The sequence below is a fragment of the Brachyistius frenatus genome, unplaced genomic scaffold (assembly GCF_029030835.1).
Source record: "Brachyistius frenatus isolate BFR_SWC_R1_liver_20210118 unplaced genomic scaffold, ASM2903083v1 Contig_105, whole genome shotgun sequence".
In the NCBI taxonomy this organism is placed as follows: Eukaryota; Metazoa; Chordata; class Actinopteri; family Embiotocidae; genus Brachyistius; species Brachyistius frenatus.
Window position 1 is genome coordinate 307,501 of NW_027210704.1, and position 22,043 is coordinate 329,543.

The following is a 22,043-nucleotide window of genomic DNA, read 5'->3' on the forward strand; positions in this document are numbered from 1 at the left end:
GTCGGGATCTTCCGGCTCTCGGCTATGTTTTTACATTTTTCTTTATTTCACTTCTTCTCGGGTCATCGTCAACAAATCTGGAACAATAGTTTGACTAAATGTTGGAGGAAAACAAAAGGTGAAAGGGTCGCCGTAATTAAGTTAAACACAAAGGCCCAGAGAACACCTTAGTGAGGAGAATGTACCTCATTCAAGTCTTCAATAGAGCTTCTAAATTACTTCTAAATTCCACGGGAGCACATTCATTGCACATCGTTTTTCATGTGTTACGAAGCCTGAAATGAGTGACTTTAAGTAAGTTATTATCATTATTAGTATCTTTAAATTAGAAGCAAATGGTGTATTCATATATCTTACAGCAGACACGATTTGCAACAACACACAACAAAATAAACATCATCAGGGCCTGCACGATTAATCGTATTAAAAACATGATTGTATTCACACCTCGATGTGATCTATTTTTCTAAATAACAGCGAATCTGCTGCATTTCTTTCACTGGATCTGGAGCGCAGGGGAAGTGGTAGTGAGGGAAATCCACCCACAGAGAGAAAACACTCATTCAGAGGTGGGGTTTAATAAGAGAAGACAACAGACTGAAGTCGATCGTTTTCATCAGTGTTGCATTAAAAAACAAAACGAGAGCATTCCATTTTGAGTTGGGAGAAGTTGATGTGCTGGTGGAACTGTCATACCGTCAGTTTAGTTTCTCTATCACGTAAAGGAGCGTGATGAAAATGTAGTGAGTGAGAAAGTAATACTGATGATACATATACACCCACAGATATAAATGCCTGTGTCTGTTATTGCATCTTTGTATGGAAAAATGGCATTTAGATGCGATCTCATATTCCCCATTTAAGTGTATTGTTTCTATTGCAGCACGAGTAAATACTGATACATCTTAATTTTACCGCTCGGCATTTACACCTGAAATCGTCCTGCAGCACCGGAGGCCCTGGACGGCTTTCTGAACCGACTGTGGTGTTGAATGACAGCAGCTGATGATCACTTGATGTCAACAGAGGACGACTTTAGAAAATGTTCCAGTGTTCCAGTTCCCTGACAGGCACCACCTTCCACATTTATAATAACGTGGAGGCTGTGATAGCTTCTTTAATTTGTCTTTTCCAATTTGTGCTTTTGAATTCGTGATGAGACGGGACGGGGCTGTGTTCTTTCACGGGGGACTGACACACACACACACACACACACACACACACACACACACACACACACACACACACACACACACACACACACACACACACACACAGAGAACAGTTCACAACCCTCTCAGAGACGAATGAGGTACATCACACACTGATATGGATTACCACCAGCCGGTACACACACACACACACACACACACACACACACACACACACACACACACACACACACACACACACACACACACACACACACACACACACACACACACACACACACACAGTCCCCACATCAGTACAAATGCTTTGCAGTACATGCACACGACTGTTACACTCCTGTGATGAATGAACAATAAACGTCCTTGTATGTAATGAAAAATAATAAAACACAGGAAAAATATGGTCAAAATAATATGAATGAGGGAGACCTGTATGCAGCCCGAGTGGATGTTAGGTGAGAACTACTGTAAATCCTCCGGTCTGCACGCATAGTTAAAAGAATAATGTTACATAGTATATCACTGTGTGTGTGTGTGTGTGTGTGTGTGTGTGTGTGTGTGTGTGTGTGTGTGTGTGTGTGTGTGTGTGTGTGTGTGTGTGTGTGTGTGTGTGTGTGTGCGCGCGTCAGTAGTAATCTTCCTGATGGACTGCATTACTCTAGATGGGGCTATTACTCAGAAAATAAAAGTTTCAATTATTCCTAAAATGCCTGGGACACACACACACACACACACACACACACACACACACACACACACACATACACAACCATACTTGCAAGGGCAAGCCACACTGTCTTGCATTCATTCCTTCACTCCTGTTTCAAAGTGATGTCCTTCCTCTGATGACTTTCATCATCTTTCTAGCTTTGAAACATAAATACACACATACACACACACACATCCATACAAACACAGAAACACACACACAGAAACACACACACACACACACACACACACACACACACACACACACACACACACACACACACACACACACACACACACACACACACACACACACACACACACACACACACACACACAGACCCCTATATCGCCAACACTCAATCTATCTCACACATCCCTCTCAAAGGCCTTGTTGCTAGGAGATAGTGCTCTATTTGTGGAGAGAGAGCAACAGAGAGACATAGATTGAGATATACGTGTGTGTGTGTGTGTGTGTGTGTGTGTGTGTGTGTGTGTGTGTGTGTGTGTGTGTGTGTGTGTGTGTGTGTGTGTGTGTGTGTGTGTGTGTGTGTGTGTGTGTGTGTGTGTGAGAGACAGAGTGAGAGAGTAATAGGGATAAACGAAAGAAAAGTGCAGGAATGAGAAACCGAGGAGGGTCAAGTTCCTTCAAAGCAGGATGAATCTCTGAGGATCACACACACACACCCACCCACCCGCACGCACGCACACACACACACACACACACAAAGTGAATATCATGGCAGCTTTGCTTTTTAGACCAAGACTAGAAACACAACACTGTCTGGGACAATATACGGGTTCTTGCATGGCTTCTTCATGTGATTGTGTACATCTCCTGTGTGTGTGTGTGTGTGTGTGTGTGTGTGTGTGTGTGTGTGTGTGTGTGTGTGTGTGTGTGTGTGTGTGTGTGTGTGTGTGTGTGTGTGTGTGTGTGTGTGTGTGTGTGTGTGTGTGTGTGTGTGTGTCTCCGGCTTCAGCAGCGATTGGGATCCTGCAGGTCATATAATGGTTGACTGGTCACATTGTGTGACACAGCATTCAGTCCCTCACACACACACTGTTCCCTTAATCTACAAATATATCTATTATAATCTGATAAAGCCCGCAGAGAACAAAAAAAAAAAAACTCCTCTGAAAAACACTGTGACGCAAACATCCCATCTGCGGGGTGAAACAGGAATGGTCCGCCTGCAAATCCTTCTCCTTCGAGGAACAACAAACATCTGGGCAACCTCAAATTCCATCATCAAAGGCAGCATAACAGCATACAAGACTGAGATTTTCACTGACATAAAACCCCCGATAATAAGATATCGAAACAGTATAGAAAACATCGATAACTTCTTTGTTTCAAAACACAATATTTGAGGAAGCGCCTCATTTTAGTTGATTACAAAGAACTAAATACAAAAAATGAATTTTCCAGAGGAATTGAAAGATTTTCATTGTAAATGGAAAATGATTCGTTGTCATAATATCCATTAGTTCTACGTCTTTTTCCATCAAAATGTGTCAGTAATCACTGGAACAGTTTTTACATGTTTAAATGAGAACTTCTGAGCTGTTCCACAATCCCAGTTAAAAAAACGTCACAAATAAGTTGCTGAATATACCGACTGAGTTCTACTTGTTCTGATCTTCTTTCATTAAAGTAACCACCGGTGGTATGTAGCAGCTGTCTGTGCTGCTTCACTGACCGCTTTGTCTCTCCCAGCGGTTGGGCTCAAACTCACAGCTCTCCCTAATCCACTAAAACATTCCAGAGAATCAAACAAGAAAAGACCAAATAGGTGCAGAAAAAAATGACATTCATAAAGACGACAAATGTGTCTAAGGAAATGTCTTTTATTTTTTTATTCACAAAAAGATTTTGAAAACTAAAAACAAAACGAAATGAAAGAGAGTTTTTTTTTTTTGCTATTTTTTTTCATCACATTTTTAAATCAATCATATTAAACAAAACGTGATAAATCCGGTGAAAAATCCTTTTCTCGTAACATCTTATCAGTGTCTGCACCACCTTCAGAAACATCTCAGACACTCAAAGCACAAAAAGGTGTAACCACGAAAAGGTGATTTTCAGAAAGCAACTTCCTATTTCTCTTTGCACCTCCTCACACCACCACCTGCAAACCTACACGAGCAAATACAAGCAAAGGTGTTTCTATTTGCTTTCTGCGCAGACCTGTCGTTGGATTCGATACGAGGATATCACATTTAATAGCCTCTTTATTCTTCTATCCTATCATTCTTAATAGGCCCGCTGGAATCTTAATCAGTTGCACATGTTCTCTCTGCACTACTGTCTCCACCCGCCCGTCTTTTACGACCTGCCCGTCTGTCCGCCATCGTTTTTGAGCATGTTTCCTCTCACAGTGACACTTTAATTCCTTTAATCCATCACCTACTTCCTCTTTCGCTTCGTTACTCACGCGCATGTTTTCAGGAGCGTCTCAGAATTTATGTTTCCACTTGTAAAGGTAAAAGCGGGGCGGGGGGTGTGGGGTAAAAGGAGAAGACAAGGAGAGAGAAAGCAGTGGAATGTAAATCTGTGTGTCTGGAAGCGATTAGGCAAAAAAAGCAAAAGCCCGTCTTCTCTTTCTGTGTCTGAGCAGCAGCACACAGTCCAGCCACTGTAACCCTCACCTTTACACTGAGACACACACACACACACACACACACACACACACACACACACACACACACACACACACACACACACACACACACACACACACACACACACACACACACACACACACACAATACCAAAAGCAGAGCGTTAAATTGCTGTAAAGCCAATCATATCGGCTGATACCTTCCTGAGTTTACACCTTTGAGGTATAAAGACAGCGGTGAACTTCTTTTTTCCATTTAGAGTTCAATCATTTTATTCAGTTTATGAAAAATTGTCATTTAAGGAACCCGGCACTGATGTTTTTTCATTACAATTTAGACAGAAAAGTCTGTTTTTGTCTTTGTACTTCAGATCGTTTGAGAGTATTCACTCACCGTGTAAAAGTCTTCTTAATATTTTTTCCCACTACATTAACTACACTTTTAATGCAGCAAAGATAATATCAACAGAATCTGAAAATCTATAAGTTTTGTAAAAGTGGAACTAATGTCAGAGCTGTTGTGTTCGATTGTACAGGTGTGCCTAATAAAGTGCTCAGAGTTAACTCAGACGTTAGTGCAAAGTATCAGACTCGTGCACAAAGGAGAAATATTAATACATATACAGTATGTTCAAATAAAATACAATAAAAAAATAACACATGACTGTATTTGTGTGCTTAACATCTAAACTCTCTTCACGAGTCCAAAAATGTGACAACTGAAGTTCATGAACAAAGAAGTGACGTGTCTTTGTCTTCAGAGACAGAAAAGAAAAAAAGCACTGACCTGAAAACACTCGGTTGACTTTGGCTAAAGAGCATTACACTGCTGCCACTGTGAGGAGCACACACAGGAACGCACACAGGAACACACACACACACACACACACACACACACACGGAAACACAGACAGGAACACACACACACAGGAACACAGGCAGAGCCTGAGGTGTGAGGCTAAAAACCAACGCTGAGGATCTGTGTTTCATTCAGGATGACGAGGTAAACGTATAAAACAAAAGGGGGATTTTAAAAGTAGTCTTTAAAACAGAAACGTCTGCCCCAGTCTTGAATTTTAAAAATAAAACCCAAAGCAAATTCAAAGTAGGCAGCGTCTTAAAGTTGAAGCGGAGTCAAATTCAGCTTTTTTAGAAGCAGAATTGATTTAAGTTGTGGCTGCTTCTCATCAGCCGCGTAGTTCAAGATGTTGTCTGTCTGCAGGACAGATTTGACCTTTAAAGGCTGACATTAAAGCTGCTGCTGTAAATTCAACCCAGTTTGTCCATCCTCAACATCAAGCACCAACTCTGTGAGTTGTTAGAGGCTCGTATAGAAAATATGCTGTTTCACTCTCTCATTTACTCAATGCCATTTTCTCTTTCTTGGCTTCCACATGTTGAACAGTTGCAGGGACCAACTTGCAGGGGCTCAACCATCAGTCGCAGTCAACACGTCTGATGAGGAGGAACACAAACAAAATAAAAGCCTCACCGATGTTCAGGAGGAGACATCAGGGGGCTGAAATGTGTTTGGTCACTTTGCCAACGTCTCTGACTGACAGTAGTTTGTCCTAAATGTCTCTCTTCACGTCCTCCACATTGATTGGAAATGTAATTAAAGGTAATATCCCCCCTCCTCCATTTCCTTTGAATGCCGACGTAATGGCCTCAAAATCAAAACCAGACCTTGAGGCTAATGCTTACGTTGTGATTAAGTACTGAAATATTTATGCATGTGTGTCACTGCTTGTGTGTGTGTGTGTGTGTGTGTGTGTGTGTGTGTGTGTGTGTGTGTGTGTGTGTGTGTGTGTGTGTGTGTGTGTGTGTGTGTGTGTGTGTGTGTGCCTTAAGAGGATTGTAGCACAGAGATAAAACAGCAATAGCCACTAAATGATTGGCATCTTTGGCCTCTTGGCTGATTGACTGAAATATTGAGCGACCAGTTGCTGCGTGGACGAGTAAGTGAATGAGAGAGACCCTAAAAAAATTAAAAAATAATTAAAACAATTCTTTAAAAAAAATTAAAAAAATTAAAAAAGCAGCTATCTGACTGACTAACTGTTCAGAAAGTGTGACCACAAAAAAAAAAAGGAGTGTGAAAGGGAACAAGCGCAAAGGAAGGGAATGAAGAAAAAATATACAAAGATGACAATAGAAGAGAGATGGAATAAAGGAAATAAATGATAGAAAATAATGTCTCATAAAGAAATATTAAATGGTGTTTGGCTTAGATGCAAAACAGGGCTTCTCTCCGTCCCTCCCTTTCCTCGTCCTCTGCTCTGCTACTTTCTCAGCAAATCAAACTATGAGGCCCCGGTCTGTTTGAACACACACGCACCCACCCACACACACACACACACATACACAAGCACACACAGGGATTGGCTGTGTTGTTTTGTCAATGAGTTTACATTCAGTCAATGAATTCACACAATGACAGGTAATTGACTAGAAACCAAGCAGTTTCCCAACGTGGGCACACACACAAACTGACACACACACACACACACACACACACACACACACACACACACACACACACACACACACACACACACACACACACACACACACACACACACACCGTTCAGCAGGCAGAACAATAAAATAAAAGAATTATAGTGAACTGGGTCCTGTACCTTGTCTGACTGAATACTCCAGTTTCGCCCGTTTAAAGGGTTAATGCCTCCAAAAAACACATAGGATCCTTTCAGTGCGCGTGCAACCTCCGTGTCTCCCCGCTGCTGCCGCTAAAGGGGAAATATCAAGACTCCTCCAAGGCTCCGGCTTCCCTCGCTTTCTTTTTTTTCCCCTTCTCGCTTCTTTTGGGGAAAAAAAAACCTAGAAAGAGCCAGCGCCGGTGTTTCTGGAGGGTTTTTTTGTCTCACTTGTCTCTGCTCCAGTCTGCGGGACTGCCTCAGTCTTTCTCTCACTTCTGGTTGTCCGACCGCTGCGCTCCATGTAAAAAGGATGGAGGATGAAGAGTGGAGAGAAGAGCACGCAGCGCTCCTTCGCTTCTCCTCCACTTCTTTCTGCTTTCTGTCAGCTACAGGAAAAAAAGGATTTCTTTGCCTTTCGACTCCTTTCCCTCCCTCTGCCTCTCAGCGTGTGTGTGTGTGTGTGTGAGCGCCGTCTCCTCGTCCGCCTGTGCCACCTCTGCTGTGCGCTCTGGCTGCCTCTCTCTCTCTCTCTCTCTCTCTCTCTCTCTCTCTCTCTCTCTCTCTCTCTCTCTCTCTCTCTCTCTCTCTCTCTCTCTCTCTCCTGTCTGCAAGTTTGAAGCGCTCTTGCTGGATGAGCGAGGCGCGGGAGGGAGTGGGGCGGAGCCACGAGGACGAGTGGGAGCGCAGGGAGGAAGGGGATTGGCTGATGAAGAGAGGGGGGGTGAGTGAGGGTAGAGAGAGAAAGGAGAGAAAGGGGGGCAGAGAGAGGAGGAGGGAGGGGCTGGAGCTCTGCTTTCTGCATTTGGAGGTTGGAGGTGTAGAGGAGGGGAGATGGGGCGAGGGGGGCACTCTCCTCTCCCTCCTCTCCCTCCTCTTCCTCCTCTTCCTCCTCTCCCTCCTCTCTGCATTCTTTTGCTCTGATCTCCCCAATTTCATGACCACATATGTATTCATAGCACAGCAACTACACCTCTCAGCCGCTCACACATGATCCCACTCTGCCTGTCTCACTCTCTCACACACAAATCTGGTGTGTGTGTGTGTGTGTGTGTGTGTGTGTGTGTGTGTGTGTGTGTGTGTGTGTGTGTGTGTGTGTGTGTGTGTGTGTGTGTGTGTGTGTGTGTGTGTGTGTGTGTGTGTGTGTGTGTGTGTGTGTGTGTGTGTGTGTGTGTGTGTGTGTGTGTGTGTGTGTGTGTGTGTGCGGGCACTGTTAGGCTTTGAGGCAGCTGTATAAACTAAAGGTACTAGGCCCAAAAGAGGAGTGACTGATCTTTATTAAAAGGGAATCGGCAAAAGAAGGACTTACAAGAACACATGCAGGAAGTTTTTCGTTTGTCAAATTGTAAATGTTACGATTAGATTTAATGGAAATAAAAATAATAATAATAATAATGTAAAAGAAAAAAGGTGCGAAGCTAAATGTTCTGCTCTGTGTTTGTGTAAATGTGTGTGTCTTGAATGAATAACAATAAGAGTGATGAGTGGAAGCAACAAAGATAAGTTGTATGTGTGTTTTGTGTATGCAGGGCCTGCTACAACTGTGTATTTCTCTAAGTGTGTATGTGTGCGTGTGTGTGCAGCAAATCGCTTTAATAATTTAATCATTTTTTGGGGCAAAATAATCTAAATTGTATTCTGTTCTTTTTTATTATTCACTCTATATTATTTAAAATTATTGTTATAATAATTTTTAAACACTGTCTGAAATGTTACAGCTATAATAACAAAGCTGGCATTAAATCTGGTATTGTAAAACCGTTTATAAATATTTCGTGTCACTGTCAATATTTCTTTCTATATGTTGGCTGAATATTTATTCCTGTGTTAGTCTAGATATTATTCTTTATTAATACAATTGTAGAGGCGGAGTGAAATTAACTTAAGTGGAATTAAAAAATATATATATGTTAGGAGGAAATACATTTACAATATAAACATGGATCTTTATTCTTTTATATTAATATTTACAAACAACACAACCTTTGCAATATTATAAATCACTTCACACTCGCACCTTGCGTGCGTGGCTCTTATGCTTCTAATGAAACAAAGGACTAAGAAGCCCTAAATCGCTTCTATTGTTAAACTGAACACACAAACATGAAGAAGGGCCTGGAACCTTTCAGGGAGCACCTGACTGTCCTCTCTCCACCGAGGGGATCAACACACAGCGGCTCCAGTCGGCTTTGGATGACTTTGCACAAAAGACGGAAGAAAGACGGAACATAATTCCACGGCGGTGATCTCACACACACACAGAAGCAACCGGTACACACACACCTCCACTGCAAACAAGGCGGCGGAAAGTCTGGATGAGCGCGACTCTCCAGCAGTCACACTGATTAACAACACGACACGCCTTCTTACCCCCCCAAAAAAGTTCAGAATATCGTATCTTAGTATGGGTAGGTAAAAAAAAAGAAAAAAAGAAAATAGACAGGAAAAACACAAAGCGTGTCCCCAGTAAAGAGGACGGGTGCGATGAGGAGTCTTTAAGAACAGTGGGACAAGGAGCCCAACACAATGGGGGACGTCTTAAAGTACAACCGAGTACAATCCCACGTTTTCATCTGCTGCACTGCAGCTCCGTGTCCACCGTGTGCATCGCTGCTTTATAACCCCTGTCGAGGCCCCGAGAAGCTCGGCTACGTGTTTTTTCTATGGAGGCAGAAAGGCTGCCACACACCGTCAGAGTGTGAGCCCCCTTTTGTCGAGGGTGTAATGGGCCCAAGGCTCACTTCATGCTTCACCAAGGAAATTGGAGAACCATGTGCTTTTTCATGCTGACTGCACACTGTAAACTCCAAGTGTTTCCATGGAGCTGGAGAAGAATGCAGCTCTTTACAGCTGGTGATACTCTACTGTATATTTCAAATGCGAGGTGGCATGCCTTGGTCGAACACTCACTTATGCTGCAACTCAATAGCCTTTGTGGTGTTAAGACGGTGTGCCTCATGTAAAACAAACAGTTGCTAGCTTTCCTTGTTGCCTTCGCACTGGTCCCCCCTTAACATTGTTCTTCCTTCATGTGATGTCGACACCTACCGGGGCCACCAGAAAACCCTGGCACATCTAGAGCAGCAACACCAGGGCACCAAAGTGCTGCTGGCATAATCGGACGCCAATAATGTAGGAGGTGGTGTCACTGCAGAACAATAAATGTACTTTCATATTTCTCCATCAATGGTAATGGCAACTTTGAGCAGACAACTCACATTAAAACACTTGTATGTGGATTTATTTGTTTCAGTTTGACTTTAAAAATTCTGAAGCTCAAATATCATCAGAAATATATGTATATTTTTTAAATAAATAAAAAATACATATTGAAAATTTGAGGAAAGGAATAACTGTTTTATTTGCCGTCATAGAATTAAGTCAGTCAATTTTATGAACTCATTAGAGTTTGAAATGTTAAAGATGAATGATCAAAGAACGAATTTAGTCATGACACACCACCGCCTAAATGTTTTATTAATCTATACATCATCATCCTCATCATCACACATACACACATAAGCTAATGATATAAGAATCATCTCTCATTGAGGTTAATGGAGTATTGATTTTGGCATCGAGGCTGTTGGCAAGGAGGCAATGATATAAAGTGTAGAGTTATCTTTAAACCTTTATACTGCAGCTTTTATTACAGATTTCTCTGGTATATGCAAGCGCCACATATCTACGTATGAATGCATGCGTGTGCATACACTTGTATCTGTAAAGGCTTCAGGCTTCATTGCATCCTTTAACTGGGGTCCTGCTCAGCATGGTGGAAGCCAGTGAATTGGAGCCAGCCAAGAACTGAGCAGGACTCCTGAATCTGCAATGGATGTGTTAGTGACATAGGAAGCAAATATTGATGTCATATTTTAAAAAAAACACACAACACACACACACACACACACACACACACACACACACACACACACACACACACACACACACACACACACACAGCGAACGTATAGAGTTTGGGACTCCTCGCGTAAACAGGTTTTCCTGTCATGTTACCCTTACAGATTGCTGAGCTGTTTCTCTCTGACGACAACCTGGGCGTTCGGATTTCTGGTCAGAACAAAAAGGATGGATGACTGTGAAACCCAAAACCTTCTTTTGTAATAAATAAATAATGAGCATTTAGAAATTCCAAGGTGTTATTTTAAAGTCAGTCCGAAGTGTTTGTGTCTCATTTTTAAAGGATGAACAACAAAATACAAAATAAAAACTGCCAAGAAGCGATGTGGGCGCAGTTATTTAACATCGGAAAGCGTTTAAATTTTAAACGTTAGATTTGTAATTTGGGTTGAGAAACTTGTAAAGATGAGAAAGAAACCTGAAAATAAAACACACACACACACACACACACACACACACACACACACACACACACACACACACACACACACACACACACACACACACACACACACACACACACACACACACACACACACACACACACACACACACACACACACACACACACTGTCTGATGTCAGGGCTTTCCGTTATGTAAGGCAATTTTGTAACTTTTTGAAACTGACAATCACTTCACGGAGCAATTTGCCAGACGGTCCAGGGTGCGACAGCAGACACACTTTTCATTCTCTGCTCCGCTTCTGTCACTTTTGTTGTGTTTACCACCATGTGCACCACCATGAATGCCCATTCGAACATTCTGACGTCTCAGCCCTCTCTTTGACAGCTGCCTTTTCACTCCGTCTCTCAGAGTGCAGGCTTTTAGGAACGACTGTTTGACTTTTTGTTCTCTGAGTCATAAGACCAACTTATTTGATTTCAAGAAGGCACCAGTTTGTAGTATTACTGGTTTTGCATTGGCGTGATGGAGGTTAACAAACACTGGCCAGAAACTAAACCGAGGTCTCTGGTGTGTACCAAAACCCCTATCATCAATCCTGCACTGCGGTCAGAAGGACATGGTGTTATCTTTCTACTCGACGGGGGAATTAGCAGTACAAAATATCTGATTGTTGCCCTGAAGGGTAAATCCACTGACCAGGCACGCATCTGATCAGAAGCCAACGTTTCAAACTACAATATCTGAATGTAACATTTCCATTTCAGTCCACTAAAACAGAAACTATTTCCCTCACACACACACACACACACACACACACACACACACACACACACACACACACACACACACACACACACACACACACACACACACACACACACACACACACATCAAATGGAAAAGTCACACGAACATTTCTCATCTTGCAACTATTAGTGTAAACACTCAAAGCTCCAATAGCATGAAGCCACTGATGTTACTCATCGCGCTGCATCCTTTTCATCAGCTCTGAGTTTCTATAACACACATTTCTAAAACGGCCACTTCACGCTGATGTAGGCAACAACTGCTCACAAGCAGCCAGGGTTGAGGCTGAACTTAAGTTAAGAATGCGTCGGAGGATCAAGACGGCTCGATTGTGCTGAATATTGTGCTCACTTGGCAGTCAGATGTTTTCTTTTCTCATAAGCTTCTTGTCATCTATTATTCAATACATGAAGGTCACATCATAACAAAAGCCCTGGTGCTTATGCAGATTACTTGAAATTAAACTTTGTCTCTTTTCATATTTAGCTGTCCAACTGGGAATAAGTAGTTTATTTTTTTCCTGTCATGTGATGATTACTTTAAACATGACAGATAGTCCCTATAGTCTGCTGAAATGTTCTTGTTTTTCTGTCTCAAAACAATAAACATTTCACAGAGAAAAGACTGCATTAGAATCTCATGCATTTCAAAACTAATTTCACAGGTTAAATGTACATTTTTTTAGTGAGAAAAAGATGACCTTCTGTTTACCGACGTTAGATCCAAACTCCCTGCAGAAGGAGAGCGATGGAGAGAGAGGTCCAGACTCACAGGGCAGTTTGCTTTTTCCTTTCTTTATCTCCATCCTTCCAGGAGTGAGGCTTTGCTAACACCAGTTGTATTTGCTGGTGCCCCCCCACTGACACACACAATATAGTCCCCATAGGCCTTCAGAATGTGTGTGTGAGTGTGATCGATGGTAAGAGGGGGGAGGTGTGCGCGAGTGTGTGTTTCAGTGCAAGTTCAGCTGTTCCCGCCATTTAAACACCCCGTGTGTGTGTGTGTGTGTGTGTGTGTGTGTGTGTGTGTGTGTGTGTGTGTGTGTGTGTGTGTGTGTGTGTGTGTGTGTGTGTGTGTGTGTGTCTGTATTTGTGTTTGAGCGTGTGTGATACGGGCTCCTAATGCTCTTTCATTTCATTGTATGGGACCCCTACTGGGCAAGTTCACAACCTCGGAGAGGGAGAAGGCAAGAGAGAGATGAAGAAGAAAGAGAAGTGTGAGGGGAAAACAGCAAGCGAGCAAGGGAGGCAGGGAGAGAGAGGGAGACAATGAGAGTGGAGGGGGAACAGGGAGAGAGAGAGAGAGAGAGAGAGAGAGAGAGAGAGAGAGAGAGAGAGAGAGTGGCTTAAACAAGCCAACTGCTGAATTAAAGAGGAAGAAAAGCAATGAGGCAAGAATCCTAAACCAGCAGAAGGGAGGGAAAGAAAAGAGAGCTTTCTCCTTTTTTCTTAATCCTTCATTCACTATGTGGGGATTTGAGTCGATGGTGAGATAACGTAGCATAACTCCCTCTCATGGTGTGTGTGTGTGTGTGTGTGTGTGTGTGTGTGTGTGTGTGTGTGTGTGTGTGTGTGTGTGTGTGTGTGTGTGTGAACCACTATGAGTTCGGACGTTTCAGCCTCCTGGCCAGACTACAAAATAACAGTAATCATCTTGACCAGCGCACCCTGTAGCTGTGTGTGTGTGTGTGTGTGTGTGTGTGTGTGTGTGTGTGTGTGTGTGTGTGTGTGTGTGTGTGTGTGTGTGTGTGTGTGTGTGTGTGTGTGTGTGTGTGTGTGTGTGTGTGTGCGCATTACCCTGTCAACCTTTGTGCAGCCCATTCTAAATAACAGTGATTACGGAGATCATGCGGGGGTGGACTAAACCATTTAGGATAAATGATGACGACCTAGTGTTTTACCTACCTGTGGTTTCAGCACATTGTACTGTAACACACACACACAAACACCCATCACAAAAAAAACTAAAAAAGGAAAATTAATAATAGTAATAACAATGACAGCATGCGCAAACCCACGCAGATTACTACCTTTTCAGAAACACACACAAAGATGGATTGATTGGTCACACACACTCAACCTTGTCAAGTCCAGCCAGACATACAAGTGCGCGCACACACACACACACACACACACACACACACACACACACACACACACACACACACACACACACACACACACACACACACACACACACACACACCTTCTCTCTCTCTGCATGGAGACAACTCTGTATGAACGATGTGTGTGAATGAGACTCATGAGTGTCCCCCTCAGCCAGCAGAGTGCACGCACAGGAATTCACAAGTAAAGTGTGACGTCACTGAACAGTTCAGGGGACAAAACCTAATATTTCTAATTTAAATGTAACAGCTGCTCATTTAACTGTGTGTGTGTGTGTGTGTGTGTGTGTGTGTGTGTGTGTGTGTGTGTGTGTGTGTGTGTGTTTGCAAATGTGCTTCAACGAATTCTGCACTGAATTATAGAGCAGCAAAACCTGAAAAAAAAATCTGCTCTTCTCTTTGATGTTTTTGAGTTACTTGACTTCAAAGAATAAATATATATTTTTGTTGCCTTGTTTGCTTATTATATGTATGTATTGCCTCCACAGATTCATCTGCCACGTGGCTCAGGAATAGAGACATGCAGAAAAACTAATGAAGCTGGTTTAGTTTTGGGAGGCTGACTGTTCCTCAATGAAAATACACAACAATTAAAATACGATGGTTGGTTTGGAATCATGCCGTTAAGACAGTACAGCCCTATAATGCCAAATAAACTTGTGATTTCAAACATTTTCAATACTTTTTTTCGATATTATTTCCCTCCATACATATTTATATATATTCTTTATCTTTATTTCAATTGCCCACAAATACATATCTCTCAAAAAACATATTTTAATGTTCGAGATTGATAATTTTTTATGGTTTTGACACCAAATACAAATATAAAAAAAAAACATTTGACACATGTTTTTTAAAATATTCTATTCATTCGTAGTCAAATATGTATTTAATACTGCAAATACTATTGTGTGTACTTCTGTACTACTGCATGTATAATATATAACCTTCCCTTCTCTCTGATCTGTCTGTTCTGGTTAATGTCACAGTTTCATGATGGCAAATTCTCATGTTTCATGTTCCGTGTTGTTGGCCACATATTTCTAAAAGCCTACATGATGTAGATAAACTGCAGACTCGTGAAACTTCATGGAACCATGAGATGAGAAGAAAAAGACAGAAATTATTCCAGGTTGTTTAAAACAAAAATGTAATTAACATTTTAAGAAGTGAAACTGTTTCCTTCACTTTCTCTCCACAAACAGCCTGTAAAGTCATTACCAGAAGCTGTGTGTGTGTGTGTGTGTGTGTGTGTGTGTGTGTGTGTGTGTGTGTGTGTGTGTGTGTGTGTGTGTGTGTGTGTGTGTGTGTGTGTGTGTGTGTGTGTGTGTGTGTGTGTGTGTGTGTTACAAAAGAGTGTGGGGTTATAAACAAATAGAGGGTTTCAATTAGAGACTTCATACTCCTGGACGAGCTTTGTGTGTGTTTGTGTGTGTGTGTGTCTGAATACGAGATCATGGCATGATTGAATCCAGCTGGTAATGATATTTGTTGGTTGGTTGTTTTTTTCTGTGAAGGAGTTCCCCATCTTGCAGAAATCCCACAGAGCTTACACACACACACACACACACACACACACACACACACACACACACACACACACACACACACACACACACACACACACACACACACACACACACACACACACACACACACACACACACACAGGGTGTTACTCCTTTCTAGCCTCATAAATCTTTACAAAGACTATTTATCAAGAATCGTGAAGTGAAGAGTTGATAAAAAAAATTAAAAAAAAAATCTGCTGATTATTAGTTATTTATCATTATTTTGATTTCCTCTTTTTTTCTGGGAGGAGGCTGTGAGAAACCTACTGCATGAGTCCTATTTACACAACAGAAGCATTCCTTGCCTAAGCCAGGGTGGTTCTGTTTTCAGTTTGTTTGTTCTTTCATTGTTTGTTTGTTCGTCAGCAGGTTTGCTGACTTTAGTGATGAATATTATTTGAAATAAATATAAAAGAAATCAATGCTTGAAACTCCTCAAGTCTATTTTGACGGAAACTGGGTGAAGAGCGCGTCAAGCTGAACAGAGCAGATGAGCCAGGAAGTCAGACAGAAGACGGCTTATTAACAAAACATCGCTACATCAACATCGACCCCCGCGGCCTCTCAAGTGAGACTAAAAATGTGGCATCTTGCTACAGGTACTTTGTGTAATAGTTACTGATTAATAATCAGAAGGAAAAAAACACAATAAACACAAAAAGGACAAAAATAGAAACCATTCACCACTGTTTTACCCAGTAGGAACAAAAATTTAAGGAAAAATTGGGCACCAAAAAGGAAAGGAGCCGGCGAAACACTTAGTTTCTGCGACGCTCCCACGAGGGCAGGAAGGAAGTAAACACCACCACACACACATGACATGACGTGATGCCTGCTGAGAAAAAAATAGGTTACTGAATCGGGACCACAGCTTAGCACCATAAAAAACAAGCTATTAACTGCAGGAGATAATCTGTCTGCAGCAGGGCGGTGAGGGCAGACCTAGCGTAGCCCCCCATCAGCCATCCTCCGGCGGGTCCCAAGCAGATGGGAAACAAGACGGCTGGATGGGAGACGTATAGGGTAGAAGCAGCCCTAAAACAGTGGCCAATATAGCAAGACAAAAAACAAACAAACAAAAAAAACCTGTGTATTCTAGAGGGAGACGACAAAAAGAAAATGTGTCTGGATACCAGTGGAGAATAGATCATTAAATTGAGACTGAAGGGTTCTGATGGAAATTTGTCCATTAGATGGTGATGTGGACATTCTGAACACTTGATGAGTAATCATTGGGAATATAGTTTAGTTAATACTTTTAAAAGAAAGCTCAAAACATATATCATTACTTTAGCGTTTAACTAAGTACTCCTGAAGCTCTCTTGCACTTGAACTACGGGCTTATTAAACACATTGAACAAAATTCCAGAAAATGACACCATAGCTTTAGAAGCTTCTGATAAGCTAATTGACTTAATTTGAGTCCGTTGGAGGTGAAATACACCTGTGGGTGTATTTAAGGTCATTCTTCAAACTCAGTGCCTCTTTGCTTGACCACATGGAACAAGCTAAAGAAATCAGTGATTACCACAGAAAGAAAAAAAGGAATTTCCAAAGGCCTAAAGATAACATTTCCTGTGTAAAGACCACGAGACAATGAGCGGTGATACACACTTTCTCTCTTCTAGAAACAAAATGTATTTTGGTGCAAAAAAGTGCAAATCAATCACAGAAAAATAGAAAAGGATCTTGCAAAGATGCAGGAGGAAATGGGTACAAAAGTACGAGGGGTAAATCAATAAATTCTGAGACTACTGCTCGTGCACAGAACAGAAGAAAGATATGATCCGAATGAGTAACTGGTATTTTGTTGCTTGATCATCATCAGTTCCTGAGTTACACACATTTTTGCGAGGAGCTGACTGAGTGCGTCAGCAAATTTCTCCGTGGACATGACCAGAAGGCAGGATTTTGGTATCATACTCTGGAAATAGCCAACAGAGACTCTTACAATGCTTCAGGACGGCTGAGAGCATGAAGCAATGATCCTGGAGCGGTTGTTCTCGGCGACATTCAGGTTTCCGAGGGGCAGAGCGTCACCACCCAAAACTGGAAAAAGAGCATCAAGTCAGGAGCAACCAGATGGGCTTTTCTTGTGTGCCGGGAATTTATCCAAAGAGGGTCGGAGTGAAACCATGGAACTCTGCTGTGAGGTGTCTAAGGAAAAACGTTGATTTCAAATGACTCAAACTGTGGCGATGGCACTGGGGTTGTCCAACATGACAACACGCCCACTCACAGAGCTATGAAAACGCACAAGTTTCTCACGCACAACAACACAATCGTTGCTCCTCACCAATCCAACTCACCAGATTTGGCTCCCTGAGACTTCTCTCAACTAACGTGTAACTCAGGAACTGATGATGATCACGCTACAGAATGTATACGTCACGGTGCTGCACAGTAGTCTTGGAACGTAATGATCTACCCTCGTATGCTCAGTAAAACAAGTCCCATACAGACTACAGGAGGGACTGGCACACTTCACAAAGTAGGTGTCGTCATGAAGAAGGAAAACTATGTTTACATACAAAAGCAACATCGCAAGACATCAACTAGGATATTCAGTCGTAAATGGGGTTTCCAAAGAGACAGTGAACCCAAGCATACTTCAGACTTAAGGACAACAAAGTGGATTGCAGTTATAAGTTCTGCCCTCAATCCAACAGAACACTTGTAGGTAGAACCAAGGAGACCTACAAATTCCTGAACCACACAGGGATGTACAAATTATCTCCACTATTATGCTGAAATTTCATATTTTCTAAAAATGAAGCAGTGATCCTAACTGATCTGAGAGAAGGGAATGTTTACGAGGATCAAATGTCAAGAAAGGTGAAAAACTTGAGTTTGAATGTATTTGGCAAAGGTGCATGTAAACTTCTAACTTCAAGTATTCTTATTCTTTCAGTCTGTTCTTCCTCCCTTACTGAATCCACCTGTTTGCGGCCTCTTTCATTCACTTGTGTGTATCCTAACTTCCTGAAGCCACCCTAACCACCCCGTCATTATATAAGAACAGCTATGGTGTGAACTCTTCATCCTGGATTCTTCTTCTATGTGCGTGTTTGTATGTGTGTGAGAGAGAAAGAGAGTGAGAGGTGCACCATGGCAGGTGGTAAATACAGTTACCTTATATCTATTACACACACATATAAAGGGGGCACGGCCCATATTAAGTTACAATGTAGAAGAAGGCTGAACAAGTATAAGCGGATTACAAATACCTTGAGTGTGCAATATGAGGGAGATAAGACCTGAGAGAGTGGGGTGGTGGTGGTGGTGGTGGTGGTGTGTGTGTGTGTGTGTGTGTGTGCGTGCGTGTGTGTGTGTGTGTGTGTGTGTGTGTGCGCGGGAGAGGGAGGGGGTTGATGGAGAGATGAGGCCGAGAGAGGGAGACAGAGAGAAAGAAAGCGATCAAGTAATTGAAAGTGGATGACTCATTCATAAGAAACGCTTCACCCTCCTTTCACACGAGGTTGGGATTTTTTTTTTCTCTCCTTCCCGTTCTTCTCCCACTCTCTCTCCTTTGTTCTCTCCTTTTAGATGATGTGATTAGTTAAAAGCCTCCATCCGCTCATCACACTGATGGAGATGGAAGCAGAGAGGGCTGCACATGCATGCCCCTGTGCATGTGCACGAGTGTTTAAAAAAAAAAAAAGAAGACCCCGTCACCCTCTGCTGTTCAAACCGCTAACCTGTCCTGTCTCTCTCGGACACACACACACACGCACACACACACGCACACGCACACACACACACGCACACACACGCACACACACACACACACACACACACACACACACACACACACACACACACACACACACACACACACACACACAGATTTTTCTTTCAGTACGCAGGCAGGTTTGTAAATGTTTGTTGGGCCTCATCTCTCAAACTGATTTGACAAATGCGGTTTATTGCAAGATTACATTAATAACTACAATCCCCGCCTAGTGGTTGTATAACGCCACTGACCACTCAGGTTGTAGTTTACGTACATATTTGTCCAAACTCGCATGGATGTTGCTGCAAACAAGCTATAAAATCGGAAACATTAGATGCTTCACACAGGACTTAAATCCTTCAATCAGCACAATTTCTAGATGGACCCAGAGTAATGTCACCAATTTAGTATCTGTCAGAAGTGTGATCACAATCTCCCCCTCTGCTCCTCACTTATGGTGTTAAATAATAAAGAACAATCATCATTTTTATCCTGTTAGATATTTGAGTTATTGAGTAATTTTGAGTAAGTTATTTCATCACAGTTACCTTTGACCATCAGATTGTGATAACTTCACCGCTGAGTCCCAGTGAAAAGCTGTCCCACATTTGAAGAAATTCTCTCGAGGCATTCCTGAGATATCACATTCACAAGAACGGGATTGACGGATAGGACGGTTGCGAGGTCATACTGAGCTTGACCTCTGAACTTTAATCACCGAAAATCGACTCACTTTATCCTTGAGTCCAAGTGAATGCTTGTGCCAAATTTGAAGAAGGTCCCTGAAGGTGTTCCTGAGATATTGTGATCGTAAGAATGGGAAAGATGTGAGGTCATATTGACTTTGACAACCAGAGAACATAATGCCTCTGGCTACAGCTACCACCAGCCTGTAGGCATAAAATAATGGTTTAGAGTCAGGACTCCCTCTGTTAAAGTGTAGATTAATGTTTAATTTGTATTTTTTTTATGTCATCAGTTTGGACATTGGTTTATTAATACGATGGTATTAAGCTTCGAGAACAGAAAATAAGAAAGAGAGAATAATTTCCACTGTTGCTTTTAAGCCTTTTTACATTGTCGTCTGGAATTTGAAATAAGTTGCGATGATTTTACCTTTTCTTGTTTAACCGCTCAGAGATCGACTTCCTCATTTGGTTACTGGCCGTTTATTGCTTCAGAGCCAGCACCCCACAAGGAGCCTTTAAAGCTTTGACGATAAAGGTTTTTATCATCGCCTAGTAAATATGGATGAGCATATCTGGGAATGGCAGGGTTTATTGATCAATATCTATGACTCACTAATTAGTTTGTGTTTGAATAAGAGCCATTGAAAAGTTGTTCGGCTCGTAACTGCCTGGAGAAATCCACTTAGAACTTAGGACCGTCTATCTTACTTAACATCCCTCAGAAATTCCCATCATCACAGTTTTACAAGGTGTTGATGATACAAGGCAGGACTGACCTTCTGTCAATGTCATCTTCTATCAAAACACTCAAAGCAGACAGAACTGAAAATTTGGTGTGATCAGTGTTTTCTGAATAAAGATCCAATTCTAAAATAAAAGAAATACTGAGTATTGACTTGTTCCAGTGTTAAACTGATATCAAAGCAACACATTAATTTAACCTAAAAGTGATTCTTCAAACTCACTGCATGAACATATGAGTCAGGCTTCGCTTCAGGGAAATCACTTCAATTTGTTGCATCATACTGACCGTACACTTCGGGTTAATTTTGAAACTATTGGAGCAGCCTTCAACTATTCTGTATTGACCATCATGTGTGCCAAAACTCAGTCACCCCTTCAACGACATTTAGACAAAAAAAATGCTGAACTTCAATTCCATCACATGCAACCACATTGCTATTTGGTCCGCTCTTCTGAGTGGCTGAGAAAATGGAATATGAACAGTCTTCAGACTATAATATCAGAAGAAAACTGAAGCTTTTTAACTGTGCGCTGACAACAAGCTGGATGGTCCCGCTCTGCTTTAGCCAGAAGGACAAAAATTTTGATTCGTCCCAGTTGATGTCCATTTTAAATGAGCTCGGGCCCAGAAAAAGTGGCTCTGTTTCTGGATCACGTTTATATTTAGTTTCCTCTTTGCATGGTCGAGTTTTAACCTGCATTTGTGGATGCAGCGATGAACTGTACTCACAGAAAATTATTTTCAGAAGTGTCCCTGAGCCCATGCAGTGATTTCCACAACAGAATTGTGTCTGTTTTTTAATGCAGTACTGATTGAGGGCTCGATGATCACAAGCAACCACACACCCACACACCCACCCACACCCACACCCACACCCACACACAC

General features: G+C 42.0%; 1 protein-coding gene across 5 annotated transcripts in view; it reads right to left on the reverse strand.

Annotated features, from left to right (window-relative positions):
- tenm3 (teneurin transmembrane protein 3) overlaps window positions 1-22,043 on the reverse strand; it is a 340,668-nt gene that overhangs the window by 207,798 nt on the left and 110,827 nt on the right. The window contains exon 1 of one of the 5 annotated variants that reach the window (XM_069712014.1): window positions 7,141-7,672. The exons of the other annotated variants lie outside the window; for them this stretch is intronic. The gene's annotated coding sequence lies outside the window, so the exon portion shown is untranslated. Of the gene's footprint in view, window positions 1-7,140; window positions 7,673-22,043 lie in introns of those variants that run through there. 5 annotated transcript variants of the gene reach the window in all.